This window comes from Vombatus ursinus, unplaced genomic scaffold (assembly GCF_900497805.2).
Source record: "Vombatus ursinus unplaced genomic scaffold, bare-nosed wombat genome assembly UNPS02009062.1, whole genome shotgun sequence".
NCBI classification, from domain to species: domain Eukaryota; kingdom Metazoa; phylum Chordata; class Mammalia; order Diprotodontia; family Vombatidae; genus Vombatus; species Vombatus ursinus.
This window is the reverse complement of record NW_020948840.1, coordinates 1,701,879-1,726,133: the sequence shown is the minus strand read 5'-3', so window position 1 is coordinate 1,726,133 and position 24,255 is coordinate 1,701,879. Positions and strand designations below refer to the sequence as shown.

General features: G+C 39.9%; 1 protein-coding gene across 3 annotated transcripts in view; it reads right to left on the bottom strand.

The window, feature by feature from the left end:
- The window catches only part of HPCAL1 (hippocalcin like 1), a 196,146-nt gene that overhangs the window by 102,394 nt on the left and 69,497 nt on the right, over positions 1 to 24,255 (bottom strand). For 2 of the 3 annotated variants that reach the window (XM_027850579.1, XM_027850578.1), the window contains exon 2: positions 33 to 177. The exons of the other annotated variant lie outside the window; for it this stretch is intronic. The gene's annotated coding sequence lies outside the window, so the exon portion shown is untranslated. The remainder of the gene's footprint in view (positions 1 to 32; positions 178 to 24,255) is intronic. 3 annotated transcript variants of the gene reach the window in all.

The window sequence follows — 24,255 nt, the reverse complement described above, 5'->3', positions numbered from 1 at the left end:
AAAATGGAGTCAAGAATACTTGAATTACTTACCTCATGGGATAGTTTCGAGAAAAGTACTTTGTAGTTGGTTCTAAAGTTGTAAAGCAATGATGATGCTAGTGATGAGGAAGATGATAATGATATGATGACTCCTTTAGTCCAATGGAATGAGGTAGTTGCCCAGCATGAACAATTTCTAAAAGCCAAGAATAGGACATAGAAAATCAAGCCAAATGCATTTTAGGCCTTTAAAAGATTCGACTACATACCTCCTTATCAGCAGGAAGGATGTGGGTTCCCAAGCCTAAGAGGAGCTGAGCCTCAGAGAGAGGCTTCATCTTCACCTGCCTTGTAAATGCCATTCTAGCTCTAAAAAGAGCTCTGGAGTGGGATGAACAGCAGGGTTGGGGCACATGATAATGGCAGGGCCACAATGCTTCCAGATTAGCACCACATTGACAATTTGGGACTCTGCTTGCAAGTGGTACCAAAGGCTCAGGCCAGCACCCGCAATCACCACTAAGTCATTAGCCTCCTTTGGCTGATGATGGAGCTTGTGGAAAATCACAAGGTTACAGAGTTCCCAACAGAGACACTGACTTAAAAAAACTCAGCCACTTGTGATAAGAATCTTGAAAGATAAAAATCAATTAAGTCTTTCCTTTTTTATGAGTTGTTTTTTTTTTTTTAATTTAGAATCCAATTCCCAAAATACCATTTAGAAACGCTGGTGATAAGAGGGAACTACTTTTTAAGTTTTATAAAACTTTCTGTATGAGGTCACAAGAGCAAAAGGCTTAGAAATATTATCAAAAAATCTACAAATAGGTGCAGCTAGGGGCACAGTGGATAGAGCACCAGCCCTGAAGTCAGGAGGACCGAGTTCAAGTCCGGCCTCAGACCAAACACTTGTCACTTACTAGCTGTGTGACCCTGGGCAAGTCACTTAACCCCAATTGCCTAAAAAAAAAAAATCTACAAATAAAAATTGTTCATTGAGCTTCTGCTATGTTCAAGACCCTTTGACTAGGTACAGAAGGTTATACAAATTGTGGCTTGTGCTCTCAGGGAGCTTGGCTAGGAAGAATGGACAAGGGTAGGAAAGCAATTTGGAAGAGAGGAGAGTGCTTGGGATTGCAAAGGACTTCAGTCCAGTTCCACCATGTGAGCACCTTGAGAGCCAGGTCCATCTTATGCCTTTCTTTTTATCCCTAGCATTTAGCACAGTGCTTCATACATAGTAGGTGCTTAATAAATATTAATCAACTAACTGACCACAGTTTCCTCATCTGTAAAGTTGGTATAACCACCATACCTACCCTACCAGGCAATTTTTAAGGAGAACAATTTATGAATGTAAAAACATTTTAAAAGTAGAATTAAAAAAAGAGAGAAAACACACATATACATACATGTAAATATGTATATATACACATATAAATACATGTATGCATGTAAATCAGTATTACTACTATGGAGAAGAGTGAGGAATACCACAGATGCAGTGGTATTCCTTTGGGGAATCTTTTCCAGTTTCCTTTCCCAACTGGATACCATCTCCTCCCATTCCCAGTCACTCAAGTGAAAACTCAGAGCTGCTATTCTAGTTCAACCCCCAGCTCACTTTCCCCCTTCCTAACAGTTATGCTCGGTGCCCTTTCATCCACTCATCCCTTGAGGGACAAACATGGCCACTTACACCAATTGGATAAGCAGACAGCCACCAACTATAAACATTCTAATAAAATGGAGACACCATTTTGCTGCTGCACTCCAAGGACCATTCAGTCTAATCAGCTGCCCTGTCACTATACCTTCCAGGCCACCCAATCTCTACCCTCCAGACCCCCAGGCACTCTCATATGACCTTTCAAAGGACCCTAAGCACTCTTGAGCTTTGGCATTCTTCCCCTTGCAGCACTATAAGCTCCAATGACTTCTCCATTCACCAAACAGCTGAACTCTCCTTCATAAATTACCACTCCTAATTAGAATGCAAGCTCCTTGAAAGCAGAAACTGTCTTGCTTCTCTATTTCTAGCCCCCACACTTAGCATGGTGCAGAATTAAACACTGATCAATGTTCATTCATTTGTAGAGACATTGCCCACATAATTCAACCAACATCATTTTGCAAACACATAAATTCATTTTTATTCCAACCTCACTATAAAGTCATTCTATAGAGAGGAAGGGAACATATTTCACCTTATTGGAAACTGTCCTCATCTTCTCTTGCACTGATTCACCTAAGGAAACCAATTAAGGATATTGGGCTTGTTACTCCTACATGTACAAATGCCACAGAAATGCCACGAACAAGACATAATGCAGAAGTCCAGAGAATGTAGAGACCAGTGTGACCTGGTGAGGTGAAGGAAGTATTCACAGGGTTTAATGAATGTCAATTGGGTAGAAAGGAAGTCATGGTGAGGTGGAAAGAGTGCTAAAAGTATAATCAGAAGACCTGGGGTTCAAACCTAGGTTATAAGTCCTATAACATCTGTAAAATGAGATAGTTAGACTAGATGACCTCTCTGTTCTTTAGTGCTCTGATATCCTATGACTTCCTTGGCAACTTTGGTTGGGAGGTATGGATCCATGGATAGGGCACCTCTGAAGGGAATCATCTGAAATGGGGGAGAGAATTGGAGGGGGGATATAAATTGATACCACTAGAGATTCTCATAAAGCACTGTGTTCTGTCTGTTCTAAAAACCAGATAAACATCTGGCTTCAGGTAGCAATTACTTCAGAGGCTAAAGTTATTCCTAGGTCCAAATTTGAAAGTAACAATTAAAAAACTGGAAAATATGCTCAAAAAATTTAATATATTTTGAAAAATTCCCTGAAAAATTCCCTTCAACAACTTCCAATAGAACTCTATTGCTAAATCTATCCTTTGAGGTCTTGCCTTTGGAAGTTATGCTAGATCTATTAGGATTCAATGCTATTCAACTCAATAACTACTTATTAAATGTACACTATGGGTAAGGCCAAGAGCTAAGTTAAATGTTCACAAACACAATCCCAATTGCTTTTTTGTTTTGTTTTTATTTTTTTTGTTTTTGGCTAGGCAATGGGGTTAAGTAACTTGCCCAGGGTCACACAGCTAGTACGTGTTATGTGTCTGAGGCCAGATTTGAACTCAGGTCCTACTGAATCCAGGGCTGGTACTCTATCCACTGTGCCACCTAACTGCCCCATCCCAATTGCTTTTTAAGCATCCTGTAAGCTAATTTGGCTAGGCAGAACTGAACCTCCCTTTGGGAACAGGAGAGATAATGAATGCACCTCTGCAAAGAGTGAGCCCATTGTGGCAGGTATGTGCCAGAGAAACTACTTACTGTCCTCACAGGCACATCTGTGAAGGTCTTGGGTACCATGTGTAAATATCTATACATATGATATAAGTTATTTTGATTAATTTCAACTTTTATTGCGCACCTATTGTGTTCAGCACCAAGGATATTCCAAAGTGAAAGCTCACCAACAGATTATGTCTGCTTTTCCAGGACCAGTCTAGTGAATTATAGAGAAGGTCATCACCAGCAGACTTGTGTTTTGGCGATGAATTCATCAGCCATGGCAACCCATGAAACAAATCTTCAGTGGTAAAAAAAAAAAAAAAAGGTGGGGTGGGGAATCAGAGGGCACTAAGAATCACAGAGCTTTCAAATTATTTATAAATGAACTTGGCTGTTGGTGCTCTAAATGTGAGATACTTGTAATGGGTATATAACTGGAGGAAAAGAACCATATCAATCTCAACACTATCCTTGGAATCAAAACCAGAAGAAAAAAAGGAGTCTGGAGCTAACGGAAAGGATGGTGCAATGAGAAACATCATTTCATGGGGTATCTGTTCATCTTTCAGTACTCATGAGAAATATTTGCAAAAAGACCCCTGCTTAGGCACATGTGTGTGTATACACACAGATATACATATATACACACAAATATACATATGTATGCATACATACGCACACATTTCAGTCACGGTTCCTGCTGCCAAGGAATTTACAATCTAACACGTATGGAGAGAGAAAAGAGAAATGACTTGTACACAGAAGGGAAATGAAGCCCAGAGTGATTTGCCCAAGGTCCCAGAGTTAGTCAGTGGCAGAGCTGAAACTAGAACCCAGGTCTCTGCATCCTTTTGTTCAATCCTCTGCCCATTAAAATATACTTCTCCACAGCCACTATTGAGGTTAACAAACATTAGGTTGAATAAATTATATTCTCCACAAGCGACACTGTAGTGGTATCTTTCAATGTGAGAGAAGCAGCTGATCTACTCATGAGGCTAAGATCACCAAAATCTTTTTTCCCCCCTTTCTCAAGAGGAAGAGAGATTAACCAAAGCTTAGGCTAATTCAACATGATGCCTAAATATCTGGATAAAAAGTGAAAAATTCAGTCCATCATCCAGTTGTTTCCAAGTACCTGAATAGGTAGCTGTATGTGGATAAGACACTTCAATGGACTGAATTTTTCACTTTTCATCTTGATAGCCACATAAATGTAGCCTTGGCTGTCTTAAAAGTTGGTGGGTTATCCACTCTTGGAGGTCTTCAAGGAGAGGCTGGATAACCACTTAACAGGGAGTGTTGTAAAGGGGATTCCAGTTCAGATGTGGGTTGAATTTGAATTCAGGAGCTTTTTAACTTTGTTTTTTTCATGGACCCTTTGGCAGTCTTATGAAGCCTACAGACCCTTGCTCAGAATAATTTTAAATGCATAAAACACATAGAATTATAAAGGAAGCCAATTATGTTAATATATATGACAAATATAAAAATTTTTAAAACCAGTCCACAGTCCCCAGTTAAATACTCCTGAATCAGATGGTCTCTGGGATCCCTTCAGCTCTGATATTGTATGATTATATAGCTTGCCCAGCTCTTTTACCATCAACTTGATAACCAGCCATTTAGACTCACCTACCAATTATAGACTCATAAACAGAAACCATCTGGCCATAAAAAAAAAATTGTGAGAATTTAAGAAAAAAAAGAAACAACTACATTATCCTCAAGCACCCACAGGCAGATGATGTACATAGAACTAAAGAATGAAGACTCCATAATCAGAATCCATATCTTGTGACCTATTGAAGGGGATTGGGGTGGACATTCACATCTACAACCTACTATGTAGCTCATAAGGTATGGAGAACTTGACTATGAGGATACAAACTCATGAAATCTTCACACTGTAAATTAGTTAGGGTTCTGGGGTTCACAGTGGAATGTCAAAGTTGCTTGAGAGATAGAAATTTTAAAAGAGAGAGAGGAAGTATGGCATACCAGGAAAAGCATAGTGACTAGTTGGAGTCAAGGAGCCTGGGTTCCAGGCCCAAACCCTATACTGACCAGGGTTAGTAATCCCCATACTATCTTCCTCTAACTTGTACCATTCTTTGAATCCCCTGTTAGAAAAGTCTGAAACAAAAATCTACTACAGTGAGTGAGTGAAGGAAAGTCTTTATTATGCTTCTTGCAAGAGAAGCGGGCACACCGCACTTTAGCAGCACATGGGCACTGGTTCAGTGGTAGAATCAACTTTTAAACCATTAGTAAGATCCATACTCCACCCATCAGGGATAATATTGGTCTGGTTCATCTGAGTTACACCCTTCCTGGACAGCCCATTGTTTGTTTGTCCATGTTCTGTTAACTCCACCCACTTCATGGGTCCTACGTTAAAAAATGGTGGCTATCTCCACCCTTGGGGTGTGTCAGTTCATATTCAATAAGTTTATTAAGCAAGTGCAGTGGAGAAAAGCCTTTGCCAGGTCAAAGCCTGTCCTTGAACCTGGATGGTTGCAACCGGTTTAGCCTCTAGGGCTCTTTCTTAAGGAACTAGTTGTTTATAGAAAAGTTTAAAGTACTTTCTGATTGATTGAGGGACTATCCACAAGATCTTGGAATTTCTTATCCTGCTGTGGAAGCCTAACCCCCTAAAATCTTTCTTATATCCCCTACACATAACATAGTGCCTAGCATGCAGTGAGTTCTTGTTGACTGAAAGTACTTTGTAAATCATAAAGTATATATTAAATGCTAATGTGGATTATGATTATTATTAGAACTATTCATTTCTATTTGGGGAACTCTGTAAGAAAAGGTGGGTTTTTTGGATAGTGTTTAAATAGAAAGAAGGGACTACTTGCGGGTGAGCATGGCACATTGGACATAGCGCTAACTCTGGAGGGTTCAAATATTACCTTTGATTCTCACTGCCTGTGGAACCTTGGACAAGTCATTTAACTTCTATGGTTCAGACTCCTCATTTATAAAATGAGGGGGTTAGACTAGATGGCCTCTAAGATCCCTTCCAGATCTAAACCTATGGCCCTTTGACCCCAGCCAGAAAAAGAAGTTTACTGTGGCCCTCTCCAATCTGATACCCTCTTTCCCTTCTTGCTTTATGTCACATTGCTCCCCTCCAGGTAATCTACAGTCCAACCAAAACGGACTCTTCTGTCCCCCCAAATAGAGCCTGCATTTCCCTGGCCCTGCCTTTGTTTACACTGATCCCTATTCATGGAATGTCTTCCTTTCCCCCTTTCACCCGAATTTCTATCCATTATTAAAGGCTGACTCAAAGGAGGAAGGCTCCTCCCTGAAACCTTTCCTGAACCCCAAACAGGCAACTACTTTGCTTTTCAGGCTTCATATAGTACTTTGTTGCATTGGATTTCTCTGAAGTATTTACCATGTAACACTATATATTGTCATTATTTGTCTTGTAATTTATTCTCCCCCCCCCCCTTTTTTTTGGTTAGGCAATGGGGTTAAGTGACTTGCCCAGGATCACATAGCTAGTAAGTGTTATGTGTCTGAGGTCACATTTGAACTTAGGTCCTCCTGATTCCAGGGTCCGTACTCTATCCACTGCGTCACCTAGCTGCCCCTAATTTATTCCCTTTTTGCCATGAGGGCAAACACCAACCTTTTAAATAAATTTTCTATCTCCCTCCAAAGCCTAGTACAGTGCTGTGCACACAATAATGGCTTAATATCTGGCTATTGGACTTGAATGTGTTGAAAACTTGAGGAGAAAAGAAAGGTCTATCAAGAAAAGAGAGGCAGGATCAGAGCTTAAGTAAGGAAAAGGAGGAGGGAGTAGATTTTTCCATTGAATAATTCTAATGCCCTGCTCTCCATGGAGATGGCCCCTCCATTTTATCTGATTTATAGGAAGACACTAAGTTAAATGAACTCCCCAAGACACAAGGAAGAGCTTTTTCCTGCCCCCAGGTATCTGATTGGACTCTTCTTCAGCCATACACACGTCTTGCTGGTGATTTATCTTCCATGAAATCACATTCCACGCCATCCTATACTCTTTACCTTTCAACTCAGGAGTCTGCTTTCCCTCACTGCACATAGCTGGCTGGCCAGGCTCAGTTATGGTTCACCAAGCCCCATGTCAAACCCATGTTTACATACTAGGAAAAGAATGAAAAAACTCTCTCCCTCCTGGAGTTTTCCTGGTTGACCTGAAGGTCATTGCTTCTAGTTCCAGATGGAAGGACTAAGTAAAGCTTTGAAGCCCAAATCAAGGACACAAGGGGAGACAGTATGGGGGCCAATCCATGGCACAATTGGAAATAGAAACTCATGGATTTCCCAGATTTATGATGACCATATGACCTGGTTTCCCAGGAAAGGTCTTATTTTGTAGAGTAAAAAAAAAATACTATAAATATATATAAATACAGGTAAGTACAAATGTATACTCTAGAAGTATACCAAAAAGTAGTATAATAAAGCCTTAGAAGAGAAACATTGTTTGACTGACTATATGGCCTAAATTCAGCACTTAGCATAGAGCCTGGCACACAGTAGGCACTTAATACATGGTGACTAATTGATTTTTATTTCAAGATATATAGCCTCTAACTCCAATGTCCAGTGCTCCACTTTCATTTCATTTTATTTCAGCAAATGTTTATTTTGTACCTCATATGCCTAAGGGAGGTATGAAAGACAGATAAGATATGATTTTGTCCTCATGGGGTTTATATTTTAAATTTAAGTATGTTTAAATTATAATTTGAACATAATAAGTGCATGAGAGAGGTAAAAAACAAAACAAAACAAAACCAAGCATTACATAAGGTCTGAGACAAAGGCCAGTATGAGCTGGCAAATAAGTTAAGGTTCATTGAGTGGGATCTGAATAGATCTTCAGAGAACAAATAATAATTCAACATATTAAGAGGGGCAGGAAGGGCAAGCATAGGGAGCAGCTTGAGCAAAGATATGATGACAAGGAAGTATTATATAGTCCATTTAGAGAACAGAGAGGATCCTGTTTTGCCTGGAGTGTAGTACATAAGGAGTGAAGTAATATGTGACGTTACCTGGAGTGTGATGTACATGGTATGCAGTAATATGGGATGAGGCTAATAGGCCAGGTAGACCTAGATTATAGAAGGTCTTGAATCATAGGCCGTGGAATTTAAATATGACTCAGCAGGCTCAAGAAGAAATGAAAGTGTTTGAGCAGAGGAATCACAGCCTTTTTGGAAGAGACCTCAGATATCCTCAAGAGTCCTTTCTGACAATTGCACTAACAGATAGTCATCAAGCTTCTGCTAAAGGATGTTCAGTGGCAGGGATCTCACGCTCTCCCAAGTCAACTCATTTCACTTTGGGCAACTTGATTTGTTAATGAGTTTTCTCCCTCTCTGTAACTGCAACCTATTGCTTCTAACTTAGATCTCTTGGGTCAAGCAGAGCAAATCTGTTCAACTCAACAGTTGAAAAGAATGTTCCACTTGAAGTCAGCTAGCATGAACCACCTAAACCTTCTCTTCTCTGGGTTGAACTTTTCCAGTTCTTTCCAACAACCTTTATATTGGTAATCAATCAATAAAAACTTATTAAGTGGCCACTCTGTGCCAGGCACTGTGCTAAGCTCTGGGGATACAAAAAGAGTCAAAGGACAGTCTCCTCCAGAAGCTTACGATCTAATGGGGGAGACAAAATGCACGCAAATACATACAAAGCAAGATATAGACAGGATAAACAGAAAATAATTAACAAAGGAAAGGGATTAAGAGGGGTTGGGGAAGATTCCCTATAGAAAAGGCAGAAGAATCATAGGAACATAGATTTAGAGCTGAAAGAGAACTAAGAGACCATCTGGCAAAAATCTCTCATCTTAAAGATAAGAAAACCAAAACCCAGAAAGATGAAGTGATTTGCCCAAGATGACACCAGAATTAATCACAGAGGCAGGATGGCACAGTTTCTAGTAATCTTACTATCCCCTTTCTCCCTTCTCTGGATATACTTCAGCTTGTAAAGGTCCTTAAAATGTGGTGCCTAGAGGCACAATGTATAACACAGTGTTCTAGAAATAGATTCATCAGAGCCCCTACCTCATTCTGAATACCACATTTCTATTAAAACAGCTTAAGACTACATTAGCTTTTTTGGGGGGCTGCCATGTCTGATATGCTGACTTATGTGGAACTTAGAGTCTCATAAATACCTCATTTTTTTCACATATATAGTGACATGCCTTCCTTGATTTTTTGAGCCTACTAAGTTTTATCTAATTAGATTCATCCTAAAATCTTTTGGATCCTGTTGTCTAAGATGTTAGTTATCTGAGTCACTGATAAAAACACTAAATAGTACAACATCTGGGCCCAGGACAGATCTTCTGGGCACTTTACTAGAGACCTTTGTAGACATCAGAATTTATTCTAGTGGCACTATTCACAAAGCTTGAAAAAAGCCATATCTTGTTTTAATAGCACTAAAGTCTCCAGAGTTAGCAAAGTACTTTCTCAGAGTAACTATAATTAGTTTTATTCAGTGTCATGGTAACTTTAGTAGATCAAATAAATGAGAGGTAACTATAAGACCATTCTGGGCCTATCACTTAAAAAACAAAGAATACCAAACTCTTTATCTTTAAAGTTTAAATGGCTGTTTCAAGAAAGAAGAAGAATTCAGACAAAATATAGGTTACATTGCAAAATAATTTTAAAGAGCTTCCAGAATTAATTTGGCATGGCTTTGTAGAAAAACAAATAGATTTAGAGGCAGAAGACTTGATTCAAATCCAGTTTCTGATCTTTACAACCTTGATGACTTTAGGCAAGTTACTTCTCATCCTTGGCCCCAGTTTCCTAATGTGTAAAATGAGGGGTTGGAATGGATAGCCTCCAAAGTCCCTTACAACTTAAAATCCTATGAACTAGCATAATTTGTGCTGAGAACTACTTGAGGTTTTAAGGAGTCTGTTTCCCAGATGAGTGGAGAAGAGATAGCATGACTCACTTTTCCTCACAAGTCACTGGTGTTACCTTTCTTTCTGGGAGGCAGAGTCAGTAAAATATCTCCACCAACCTCAATGTCATCACCAAGAGCCTCTAGCACAAGACATGAGATCCGACGTGTTCTTACAGGAGAGCTCTACTGTTGTCCATCCTAAAGGCCTGGCAAAGTAGGAAGAACATTGTCAAGTGAAGCTACAAAAATACGTCCCAAGTAGACAGACCAGGGCTGTGATCAACAAGTCATACTTCAACCCCAACCATGCCTACTAAGTCAGGACTTCCCATCAGAGCAGTCTGCAATGCTCATGGAAGCTCTCTTCAAGTCAATAATTCAACTATACACACGGAACTGTGCAAGGCACTGGAGATGTAAAGAAAAAACAGAACTATAAAATAGTTCCTGACTTCGAAGAGGCTTTCATTCCTCTTAGGGTAGGATTCTTAACCTGGGCTCCACCATTTTTTTTTTAATGTTCTGATAACTATATTTCAATATAATTGCCTTCTTTTGTAAATCCTACATATTTTATTTTATGCATTTAAAATTATTCTGAGAAGAGGTCCATAGCCGTTCACTAGATTATCAAAGGGGTCAGCAAAACACGTAAGAATTCCTGAACTATGAGATACAACCTATATAATAGATCATGAGTATAAGATAATTTAAGGAGGGACAGAGTCCTAACAATTGACGAAATTAGGAAAGGATTTCCAAAGTAATGGCACCTCAACTGGACCCTGAGGAAAGTAAGGATTCTTAGAGGCAAAGATGAAGAGGGAGGAAATTCCAAGTATAAGAGACACACAATGTAAAGGCATGGAGATTAAGGTCTTATGAAATAGGACCTGAAAGGTAGGTGAGAGCCAGGCTGTGGTAGACTTTCAATGCTAGGCAAAGGAGTTAGAATTTCATTCCAGAGGCAATAGGAAGTCACAAGATTCCTGAGCAGGGGAGTGCCACAGTCCTCCATTTTGGGAATATTAATCCAGCATGTGTGTGGATAATGGATTGGAGTGAAGAGAGACTAGAAACAGGGAGACCAGTTAGAAGGCAATCAATAGTCTAGGTAAGAGGCATTAAGAGCCTACTCGAAGATGGTGGCTCTGTGAGTAGAGAAAAGAGGAGAGAGGTTGTAGAGGTAAAAGTAATCAGAGTTGGCAAATTAATGGATGTTGGGAATAAGGCCAAAGAAAGACCTAAAGATGACTCAGGCTGTGAACCTAAGTGACTAGAAGGATGGTGGTGCCCACAAACAGAACAAAAACAGAATTTTGTAGTAGTTCAGAAGAAGATAATTAGGTCCATTTTGTACATACTGAGTTTGACATACTTATGGGATATTCAGGATGAGACTTACAGCAAGCAATTGGTGCTATATGACTGGAATTCAGGAATTATGCTGTCCTGGATGGGAGAGTCTTCTTCACAGTGATAATAAATGAACCCTTGAGAGCTAATGAGATCACTAAGAGAAATAGTATATTGAAAAAAGAGAAGCTTAAGGGACTAATGGATTTTGGGGCAGAACATAAATGATGATCCAGAGAAAGGGGCAGAAGAACTAAGAGAGGGCAGTGGCATAAAGTCAAGGAATGAGAGAATATTTAGGAAAAGGGATGGTTCACAGTGTTAAAAGTTTCCAAGAGGCAAAGAAGGATGAGGACTGAGAAAAGATCAGATTTAGCAATTAAGAGATCACTGGCAACCTCAGAGAGAACAGTTTCAGTCAAGTAATGGGGTCAGAAGTCAGACTGCAAAGGGATGGGAAATGAGTAGGAGGTGAGGAAGTAGAATCAGTACGGTGCTGATGACTTTTTTTTTTTTGTAATTTGGCTGTGAATGGAAAGAGAGCAATACGATGACAGCTTGAAGGGGTGGTGTGGTCAAATGAAGGTTTGGTTTTGTTTTAAAGATGAGGAAAAGGGGGAGAGGGGAGAATTAGGTCTGTTTGAAGGCAGCAGAGAACAAAGCAGGTAGAAGAGAGCAACAGGGAATGTCTGAGGGGGCAAACTTACAGAGCCTAGAGAGAATGGGATAAAGAACACAAATAAATAGCAGTATTGGCCTCAGCAAAGAGAAGAGGCAGCTCAGAGACTGCAGCAAAAGAGGAAAGAATGGGCGATAAGATCCCAGTGGTCAGTGATGACTGCTCTCATCACTCTTTCTAATTGTGCAATGAGCATCTTTATTCTCTGCTGAACCTAGTGACACTTACACCACCTATCTTATCCAATAATCAATTATTTAGTAACACCACACACACACACACACACACACTCAGAGCCAAAAGTCTTAGTATAGTTTTAAACTACTAGAGCCTATAAAATTGTAGGCACACAGTTGGGCCATAATTTTTTTCTTTTGTTTTTCCCCCTCATTTATTTTAGGGTTTAACCAAATAAACTCTCCTGTCCCCCACACCATAGGTACTCTCTCTCTTTTTCCTCCCCACTCCTTTCCCTTGTTTCTCAAGCTGCAGGATAAAAGTCAACCCTTAGTCAATGAATGGGTGTGGCTTCAGAAAGGCCAGGGACACACCCACCGAATCCTGAGAAAGTCCTCTTGACCTCTGTCTTGCCGCTGGACTTCATGACTCTGGAGGAGAAAGTGAGGCTGAGACTTTTCAAAGCTCTGTACCATACATATCCAATTCAACTGGAAGTTAACACATCACCCTCATGATATCATGGGTCCTCTTTGAAAACAAAGGACAAACAACAACAACAAATATGAGCTGATGATGTCCTTACTTAAAGTTTGTGGGTCTACTACTTATCATTCCTTATTATGGAATATTAATGAGTTAGGAAGAAAACAAACACCTTTTCATTTAAAAAATATGCCAAAAGCACCTGATCACATATGTCAGGGCAAGGGCTATAGCCACAGGCACTATTGGTGGGTACATAAAAGTGTGTCAAATTCATAGAATCCTAGAAACTTATGAGTCAGAAGAGACCTCAGTGACCACCTGGGCACCTGACATGTTCCCTAAAATATCTATAGCACAACAACCTCAATAAGTAGTCGTCTAGCCATTGCTTAATGACTCTTCCTGAGGCAGCCTATTCTATGTATGGACAGCTCACATTGTTAGGACACTTTTTCATGAAATCAAACCTCAGTTTGCTTCTCTGCAATTTCCACTATCACTCCTACTTCTGTCCTCTAGTGCCGAGTGCAGCAAGATGAATACATCTTCCATGTGAAAGTATCTGAAGTATTTGAAAACAGCTATCATACCCTCTCCAGAATCTCTTCTTCTCCAGGAAAAAAGCATGCCCATTTACTTCAGCCATCCTCATGTTACATAAACTTCAGGTCCTTCACCATTCTGACGAAAACTTTTGGAAATTGTCTAGCTCATAGATGTCCCTCCTAAACTATGGTGCTTAGAACTGAACTCCTGATGTGTTAGGAGCAGTTACAAGTGGTTCATCGAATAGAGGACTGGACCTTGAGTCTGGCAGATCTGAGTCCAAATCCTTCTTCAAACACCAGCCGTGTGACCCTGGGCAAGTCACTTAACATCAGTCTGCCTCAGTTTCCCCATCTGAAAAATGAGGATATTAATACCTGCCTCTCAGGGTCAGTGTGAGGACAAAATGAGATAATATTTGTAAATCACCCTGCAAACCTCAAAGTACTGTATAAACATAATGATGATAATAATGACGATGATGAAGATGATAAAGATGAAGAAGAATAAGATGATGATGATGACAATGGTGATGATGATGATGATGTGATCCAACCAGGGCAGAATACAGTAGGACTATCACCTCTTATTCCTAGAAGCTATAATATATCTTACTTGATGCCACTCAAGACCTCATTAACTTTTTTCAGCTGCCATATCATACTCATATTGATGCATACTGAGCTTGCATTCCACCAAAATCCCCAAGTCTTTTTCACACAAACTGTTGTTTAGCCAAACCTCCCCCATCTTGTACTTGTGAAATCTATTTTTGAACCCCAGTGAAAGACTATTTACATTTATCCACTTATGTTCAAATAAAATACTTTTCAAAACAATAATCGGACAAGGCATAAACCTGTCTGAGAACCTTGTGTAGACACACTTTCATCAGCATGTGAACATGGAGGGGTGAGCAAGTTCACATATAGGAAACTCTGTGATCCTTTTAACAATCCTAAATATCTTCTTTGGCACAAGAGCTCATCTTGTCCAATACCAAAACTCTGTGCTAATGCTATATGGCTCTGAATTATGACTCCAGTTCAGTCTTAAAACAAAAATCAAAACAACTTGTGTATTTTCTGAGCTTACATAATCAATCTTTAAGATTATTCTGTTTGTCTCCTCTAAATAGTCCTTCTGTCATCTTAAAGTCCAAGAAATTCCTGGGAATTATTAAAAAGTACTAGGATTTTGCTGACCACACAATTTTAGCACTTACACTGTTGAATGTGTTTTTTATGCAGATGTCTTGCTTTCTCTACCTAAGTTACAATTTCCTTCAGGAGAGGGACCTTACCCAATACATCTTTTGTGGTCTCTCCATAGCCGTTATCACAAGGGTGAACACAGATAAGGTTGTGACTGACCACAAATAAAAAGTATAATATCAGGGCTGTGGTCAACCAGCTCTTTGATCTAAATCAGGGGTTCTTCATCTTTATTTATTTATTTATTTTTGGCCATCCTCTGGCAACCTAGACTTTTTTTTCTGCCATGGATTCCTCTGGCAATCTAATGAAGACTAGGAACTCCATCTCAGAAAAATGTTTTAAATGCATAAAATAAAATACTTAGGACTACAAAAGAAACCATTTATATTAAATAGTTTTTAAAACATTAAAAAAAAGTTCACAGGCTTTAGGTTAAGAACTTCTGAATTCTTGATGAAGTATAAAGCAAACTGAAGTCAAAGATTAATAATGATTCTTTTGAAAGTATTTCACCCATGCGTTTGCCAAATATACAACAATATGATGTAGGAGGGCTATTTAAAATAGCAGCCAGGCATAGTACACAAGCTTTGGGCTAGGTTCTCATCCCTTATATTACTGTTTTGCTTGGACATTAGGCAAGTCTTTTCTCCCTTCTGTGCCGTAGTCTCCTTATCTACGAAATAAAGTGACTGAACTAGATGACTTTTAAAATCCCTTCTTTCAGGTCTGATAGTCTATCACTTAGTGAAAACATCCCTCAAGTACCTACAACTAATTGACTAAGCTACTCAAAAACACCATTTGGGTGAGGTTAGCCACATCTGGACGTGGTTTAGTGGAAATACTGGATTTGGTGTCAAAGGATCTGGGTTTGAAGCTTGGCTCTCTCATTTGCTATCTGTGTGACCTTGGACAAATCACATCCTCAGGTCTCAGTTTCCTCATCTGTAAAAGGAAGGATTTGAACTCGATGCTCTTAGGCTCTGAATCGTGACTTGAAATCAAAGTTTTGAAGGATTCTGAGGTCCCTTCCAGTCCTAGATTCTATGATCTTTTGGGACCTTTCTAGCTCTAAACGTATTATCCTATGGACAGTAACAAAGAGTTATGGCCTTCTTCTTGATATTTTCCATGTGAGCTGACTTGAAGCTTTATTTGGGATAAGTAAGCCTGATTTACATCTGAGAGACAAGCAAAAATGTGGCCTCTGGACCACTATGTCATGTAATACAGTGCAGAGATGGGAAAATGTCTCGTTTTTCTTTTTCCAAGCTTACTGTTCCAACTTTCATGATTCTACCTTGTAGCATTAGAATTTATCAAAATTACCTGTTTTTCATAAGCCATGGGATGATTTTTAAGATTATTGTAGGGAAAAAAGGAGACCTAAAATTAAACCCTAATTTCACTGTACTTTCCAAATTTGAATTTAACCATCCCCAGTTAGTATGCATAGAGCACTGTGCTAGGGGAGCTAGGAAGCTTAGATAATAGTCTCTAGTCTCATAGAGTTTACAGTCTAGTGCCTTTCCCCCACCAAAAAAAAAATTACCTTATGCTTATTTTGTTAACATTTTGTGAATACTATGTGTGGGGAATTTGGACAAGACCTCTTCCTATCAATTGATTCTCCCACCCCAACTCAGTTAATGTAATCACAGAAAGTAATGGACAGGTAATAGAGACACTGAGATTATGGTTTTAAATGAAGAATAGAGAAAGATTTGTGCTAATTGTTATTCTTTTTTTGAAACATGAAGGAGTTCAAAGACTCTAATCAAGCCTGATAGAATTAGAAAGGTTTCTTGGAACTAACTGGTTGGTCTTTCAAAAGTTTGCTTGCCAGCTCTGGAGACACAGCCTAATCAAGAGACTTTAATGGAAGGTGATATAGGCAACAGTCTACTAGAGGAACTTGAGCTATGGGAAAAAAAAACCCTAGTTTCTGAGAAGGAATCACTCTTTACCTTTCCTTAGTAGAGGCATCTCTAAGGAGTGGAACCTCTGAGAAGAAAAAAGAATCAACTATGGAGTCAAGAAAGAATTAAAACTTGGCTGTTGGGAATTGGGCTATAGAGAAGAGCAGGTCCAGGGAGCCCCGCTGACCAACCTTCCCAGCAAAGACACCAGTCCCAGTGAGGAACAGTGCCAGGTCACCATGAGAAGAAAAAGGACATCAGGGTCCTTTAGTATTGGAGGCATAAATTGAGTGGGTCGCATGTGTTCCCTATGTGCATCACTTCCAATATTACAAATTCACTCTTCCCATTGATGCTATATTTATAAGGAAGTGCATCATTGGTTTGTAGAGGAACTATTTTGTAGCTACTGTTATCACAATGCAATTTAATAATGTATTTTGAGTTGTGTCCACCAGCTAACTACTAAAGATAAGTGTATTGGTGAAGACTCATGAGTTTTAGAAGTGTAGAGTCACAGAGCATTTTTAGTAGCCAAACCCCTGGAGACCTAATCTGCACTTGAGTGACAAACTGGGGGAAGAGGGAGAGGAAGTGAATGTCTCCATAGAGGGTACTCCGCATGTACATATAGCCTCTCTCCAAACAGAATGTAAGCTTCTTGAGGACAGGGATTGTTTCACTTTTGTCTTTGTATCTCTAGAACTTAGCATGGTGTCCGGCAAATAGTAAAGGTTTAACGAATACTTGTTGATATATTAAAGGCAAGGGAGCTGATTTTTCCAGGAAGGTTTGTTGTTATCTCATCCCTGACCCAATAAACTAGGGTTTAGTGGCTAAAGCTTATGCAGATTTGTTTTTTAATGAAAAATGTTATTCCTTCTGTTTTTAAATCCCTATTGCTGTTTGGTTAACATTAAAAAAAAAAAAGAGGGTACTGGACAAGTTTGACCTCTGAGGTCCCTTCCTGCTCTCAAATTCTATAATTTCTTACAATTTCTTTTCCTCTTTTTCTGTTTGTTTTAAAGTCCTCTGAAAGGCAAAAAACAAAAACAAAACAACAACACAAAAACTACCGACAAACACAAGTAACTGAGAACGTAGCTGAGATCCAAAACCACACCCTTGGAACTTACCAGCTGGTTCAGCTAAAATAACTCAGAAAATTGTTTTAGTGACTGGCACAGGGACATGTGGGTAGATGAGGAGGGGTTAGAAGTTAATAACCTGCAGACAGTTCACAGGAGGAAAGTCACTTAATATTAGGAAAGATTCGGCCCACTTTGCCCTGAATAGTGTGAGAAAACAGTAAAATATTTACCACCAAGTCCTTCTAGGTTCACAATAAATAGCAACAAATGATAGAAAGCTTTACTTAAGTCAAAGCACTTGTGACAAGGTTGCTTAGGAATTTATGACATTCTCTGGTCCTAAGGATCCTTATTTATTTATAAGTACTAAGCGGAAAGCTTCTAGGACGACTCCATATTTTGGCTCCCTTACTGGCCAAGCCTGTCATGAGAAAACAGTTAAAAAGCAAACATAAAAGGAAAATTGAAGAGACTCTGGAAGTACCAACAAGCAATTTGTCTTTTCCTGAAAAAGCTGAGTGTCTGTGTAGCCAGAATGAGTGTATGCACATTCACAGAGAAAGAAATAAGTAATTGCCCTTTCCACAAAACAAATGATTCAGAGTGAACAATGGCTGGCCAGAAATTTCACAGAAGCACAGAATGTCAGGGCTGGAAGGGGCCTGAGGACACAGAATGTCATAGCTGGGAGGGACCTTAAAACATAAAATGTCAAAGGGAGGAGGGACCTTAGAAAATAACATCAGAGCTCTGAGGGACCATAGAGCACAGAACATAAGAGCTGGAAGGGACCTTCAAGATCATCTAATCTAACTCTCTTATTTTACAGATCAGGAAACTGAGAGTTAGAAATGGGAAGAGACACACTAAGAAAGTGACAAAGCCAGGACTAGTACCCAGATTTCCTGAAACCTAGGCCTGTACTCCTTTGCTTATACCATAGCTCTAGTCATCACTTTATTTTGTTTAAATGCCTTCACAGTTGGAAAAGTGCCAACAACAAGGGGAAAAAGAAAGGGAAAATATGATGTGTTGTATGCAAATGAAAAGTCACTATGTCTTGGGTTGTTGTTTTTGTTGTTCAGTCACACCTGATTAACTCTTCGTGACCTCCTTTGGGGTTTTCTTGGCAAAGATCCTGGAGTGGTTTGTCATTTTCTTCTCCAACTCATTTGACAGAAGAGGAAACTGAGGCAGACAGAGGTTAAATGACTTGCCTGGGGTCACACATATACAAAGTGTCTGAGGTTGGATTTGAACACACACAAAGGTGAGTCTTCCTGACTCTAGGCCCAATGATCTATCCACTGACCCATGTAGCTGCCCATACCATCCCTTCTGGGCCTGCCTAAAATGACTGGACTAGTCACTTTGATCAGGAAGGGAAGAAGAGCAATGAATCATGGGACCTCACTCTGTGTCCTCAGTTTCCACTGCTATCCAACTCATCGCAATAACTAAGCAGAAATCAAAGGGCCTGAGATTGGTCCCCTCTGCTGAAAGACAGGGACAGGAATTACTTTGATGATGCCAACTCTCTAGTTCTAATCAATGCTTTCTGAAGGCCTCGAAGGATTTAGAGCTGAGAGGAAAGAGCTTTAGAGATCATCTAGTCCACTCCCTTTGGTTTTTCAGATGAGGAAACTGAGGCCCAGAGAGAAGTGAAGTGAATGGCTCAAAGTCAGACAAATGATAAACAACAGAGACAAAATCTGAACCCAGGTCCTCCAAACTGAGTGTTTCTTTCTACTATCTTATGCTACCTTTCCAATAGATCTCATTCAGAGACCTCAAGTTGATTTCTCACCAAGTCACTGGTGCATGGAGATACTTGGAATGAATACTAGGATAGTGTTGTCATCTTAACCTCTGTTACATGCAAAAACAGGCTCAGATGAAGGAAATGAGGAAGCGTGTCCTGAATAGAATGAAGTCTAAAGTAGAAAAGGCAGCTGTCTAGTAGAGTGAGCACAAGATTTAGAATCAGAAAGACCCAAATTCCAATCTTACCTTGGATCCCTATGAGCTATGTGATTCTGGCCAAGTTACTTAATCAATCTGGGCTTCATCTTTCTGATCAGTAGAAATGAAGGGACTGGATTCAATGACCTTATCAGGTCATTAAAGTTTTAAAGCTATAAGCTATAAGCTTTAAATCTATGAGCCTATGAAAAGACTTAATGGGGCTATGATTGATGTCAATGAATGTTAGGATGGCCATCATGTGGAAGAGGGATTAGCACTTGTTCAGTCATTTCAGTCCCCTCTGACTCTTTGTGACCCCAATTTGGGTTTTCTTGGTAAAGATACTGGAGTGGTTTGCCCTTTCCTTCTCCAGCTCATTTTACAGATGAGTAAACTGAGGCAAACAGGGTGAAGTGACTTGCCCAGGGTCACACAGCCAGTAAATGTCTGAGGCCAGATTTGAACTCAGGTCTTCCTGACTCAAGGCCAGGCACCCTATCTAGTGCACCATCTAGCTGCTTTACCTTAGTCATAAAAGGAAGAACCAGGTAGAAGTCACAGGGAGGCAAATTTTGGTATAAGATGGGGGGAAATGCCCTAACTGTGAGCTTGGAAGGGGGTGGGGAAGGGGAGAAGATAGGATGGGGCACCTTGGGAGGTGATAGATTCTTCATCCCTGGGGGTCTACAATACAAAGTTGAATGACCACTCATTAGTGGCTGGATGAGAAAGCCTCCGAGGCTTCTCCCAACTCTGAGATGCTGTGATGGCAAAGAAAAGCAGATGAGAACAAGAGCAGACTAGATTTTTAGAACAAAGATTCCTCTTTGATTTTTTTAAAGAGACCCCCATGGAATCTTCTGCCAAGGCAGTCAGACTTTGGGTATGCAAACAATCCACACACAGCTCATTGGAACAGAAACTCAGGCAACAGACTGAGACAAACACATTAGAAGGGGAATTGAGTGACAGTGCAACCCAAGAGTTCATTAGTTCCCTTACTAGTTTCTAAGCATTTATTGGACACCTGCTGCATGCTTGGCAGCTATACTAGGTAGATAAGCTCAAACAGGTGAAGTGGCTAGTCCAGGGTGGATCCATGCTGGATTTGGATTTGGATACTATGGGGATAAAACACTTCTCTATATTTTACTGCCTGGGAGTAACTCTGGGATAAATGACTAAGTCACTCAACTCTCATTCTATGGTCCTTCGGTCCTATGAGGTGATACACATAGTAAGCAGTAGAGTCAAGATTTGAACCCAGGCCCTGAGAACCCCAAGCTTTGGCTTCTTTCCAGTGCATCGTTCAGGTTTCCTGTCACAAAGGATGGCTCATAGCACCTCCCTGCCCTCCTTGTCATGCCAGGGTCACCGGCTCAGTGATACTCAATACACACACTTATGGTTAAGATTCCAGGTGCCTCAAGGGCTCTTTCAAAAGTCACACAATAGCAATAGGTCTCTATCAGGTGGTGTAAGGCACAGTCATGGGCTGGGTCTGTGATTTTCTTGGTATAATGACCACCCCAAGGCATATAAACATCTTCTGGAATAGTCTTGGTGACTTGCTTTGCCCAGGGTTCACAAAGCTAGTAGGTAACAGGCAGAACCTGAAGCCACTTCTTCCAGGACAGCCGTGTGCAATCTGCTACATAACAGTACTTAAACATGTTTATTGTTGTAGCTCTTGGAGGGACTAAAAAGGTGCTTCATGAATTAAAATTGGCCCTAAGCAAGTTTTGTCTGCTTCAGTTTCCCGGTCTAAAACAATAGCTAATAGGCAGGTAAGTGGAAGAGTGGATAAGAGTGCCTGACCTGGAGTCAGGAAGATCTTGAGTTCAAATTCAGCTTCAGACACTTACTAGCTGTATTACCCTGTGCAAGTCACTTTACCCTGTTTTCCTCAGTTTCCTCATCTGTAAAATGAGCAGGAGAAGGAAATGGCAAACTACTCTAGCATCTTTGCCAAGAAAACCCCAAATGGGTTCACAAAGAGTTGTACACAACTGAACAACAACAAAAACATTTATGTATAGTGTTTACTATATGCCAGGCACCATGCTGAGCTCTTTACAATTATTATCCATTTTATCTTCACAACACCCCTGGGGGGTGGGTGCTATTATTATCCCCATTTTACAAATGATAGGAAAATGAATAAAAGGCAGAAAAAGAGGGATTAAAAATAATAATATTAATTGAACAAACATGCATACCTACTATGTGCAAGACCCTATGTAATAGCACACAGAGTTCAGAATTAAAGGGACCTTAGAGGTTGTCTAAGCCAGAGGTTCTTAACCTTTATTTTGTGAACTGATTCTCAGACTGTTTTTAAAATGAATAAAATAAAATGCACAGATTACAAATGAAACCAAATATGCTGAAAGAGTTATAAAAATAATTTTAAAGTTCATGAACTCCAAATTAAAAAACTCTGATCTCGTCTAACTCCTTCATGTTACAGATGAGAGCCCTGAGGCTGAAAGCAGGGAAATAATGTATCCAAGATCACCCAAGTAATAAGTAGCAAAGACTGTACTGAATAGAGATTCACCATCTCCAAATCATATCCTCTTGTAGTATACCACTTCACATCCAATCTCATCCAAAAATCATTAATAATAGCTAGCATTTACATATGTTATCATTTGATTTTCACAATAACCCTGTGAGGTAAGTGCTGCTATTATCCCCATTTTACAGAAGAGGAAACTGAGGCTGAAAGACATTAGCATCACATAGTAAGTGTCTGAAACAGCACTCAAACTCAGGTCTTCCTGACTCCGAGTCCAGGGCTCTGAGCCACCTACCAGTCAATTACACGCTTACTGTGTGCAAAGACTGTGCCAGTTACTAGGACAAGAAAGACAAAAAAAAAGCATCTGCCCCAAGGATCTTATCATATTCTACTAGGGAAGAGGCAATAACACATAACACTTTCTCATACATTATCTCACCTGAAAAGTCAGCATAATGTAGAGGCAAGAACTTTGGACTTGGAGTCTAGAGGGGCCTGGCTTTCATTTTTATATTTATATTCCTGGTACTTAGCACAATGCTTGCTTGGCATAAAGGAGTCTGTGACCCTGGTCTTGAAGTCTCTCTCTCTGTAGACTGTGATTGTCAGTCTGAACCACTATTTCAAGAGGGGTCTCAGCAATGCTCCCCTTCTCCTCCAATGTCTTTTACACCTCCTCTTCCTTACCAATTGTCTATCATTCCTTCTCACTATTTCCTCCTAATGCCTGATAGCCCCTCCTTTAGGTATCATCTTCCCCCTTGAAAGCAAGGCACTTAATCTGTCTGCCTCGGTTTCCTAACAGGGACAATAATAGCACCTACTTCCCAGGGTTGTTGTGAGGTTCAAATGAGATAATATTTGTAAAGCATTTTGTAAACTTAAAAGCATTATTTGTATCTTCAGCATTTGGCACAGTGACCAGTATATAGTAAACATTTACTTTGTAAGTAAGCCCATGAAAACGCTTTATCTATCATCTATCTATCTATCTAGTTTGTGATCTTGAGTATATTATTCAACCTTTCTGAGGTTTCCTTTTCTGTACATTGGAGATGATAACATTTATGCATCCCACTTTCAGAGTTGTGAAGAAAGTCCTCAGGAAAGGTGAATGTGCAATGTAACAAAGAGTTATTATTGATTCCCACAAACACATGAGTTCAGCAGAAATGTCATTAATCCTTATTTTACAGCTAAGGAAACTGAGGTTCAGAGAGTTGAAGTGACTAGCCTATGGTCACATAGCTAGTTAGTTAGTGGCAGATTCAGGGCAACAAACTAGTAGAATAACAGAACCACAATAGAAATAGTAGGAATAGGACCACCACCCAGCTCACTCCTAATGCTGTAAGTGGCCTCAGCCTGGTCTGGAGGGTTGAGAAGTTTATTCCTGGGCAGGGAGTGATTTCATGCAGCATAGCCCTTCTTCCCTCAAAGGCAAGATTTTGCAGCTCAAGTGATATCTTAAATTACAAAATTACTTAATATTTATATTGTGATTTGAAGTTTACAGAACATTGTTCTCACATAGATCCTCTGGAGTGGGTAAAATAGCAACTCATATCTCTATAAGACTTTAAGGTCTGCTTTCTTCACAACAATCCTATGAAAATAAGACACATAGTACAAATGCCATATTCCCCACTGTGCAGATGAGAACACTGATGGTCACACAATTTCTCCAAGGTGACCCAGTATCAAGAATCTTGGCATATAATTGAATTCAAAGGCAGGGAGGGGCCACTTTCTCTTCTTTATTTAAAAAAAAAAACAAAAACAAAACAGGCTACATCCACCAGACAGCATGAGTGGAATCTGATTTGTGCTTCTATATAAAAGCATTCTGGGTGGTAATCACCACTGCAGCTCCGCTCAATTGCCAGTTACAGGCTATGCTGGCAAAAGCATGGAGCAAATCAATGGAGACAAACAGGCTAAGTGCAATTACTACAGCAAATTAATTTGAAATGACTCATTTTTTTTCTTCCAAGTCCCAGAAAACACACACACACACACACACACACACACACACACACACACACACACA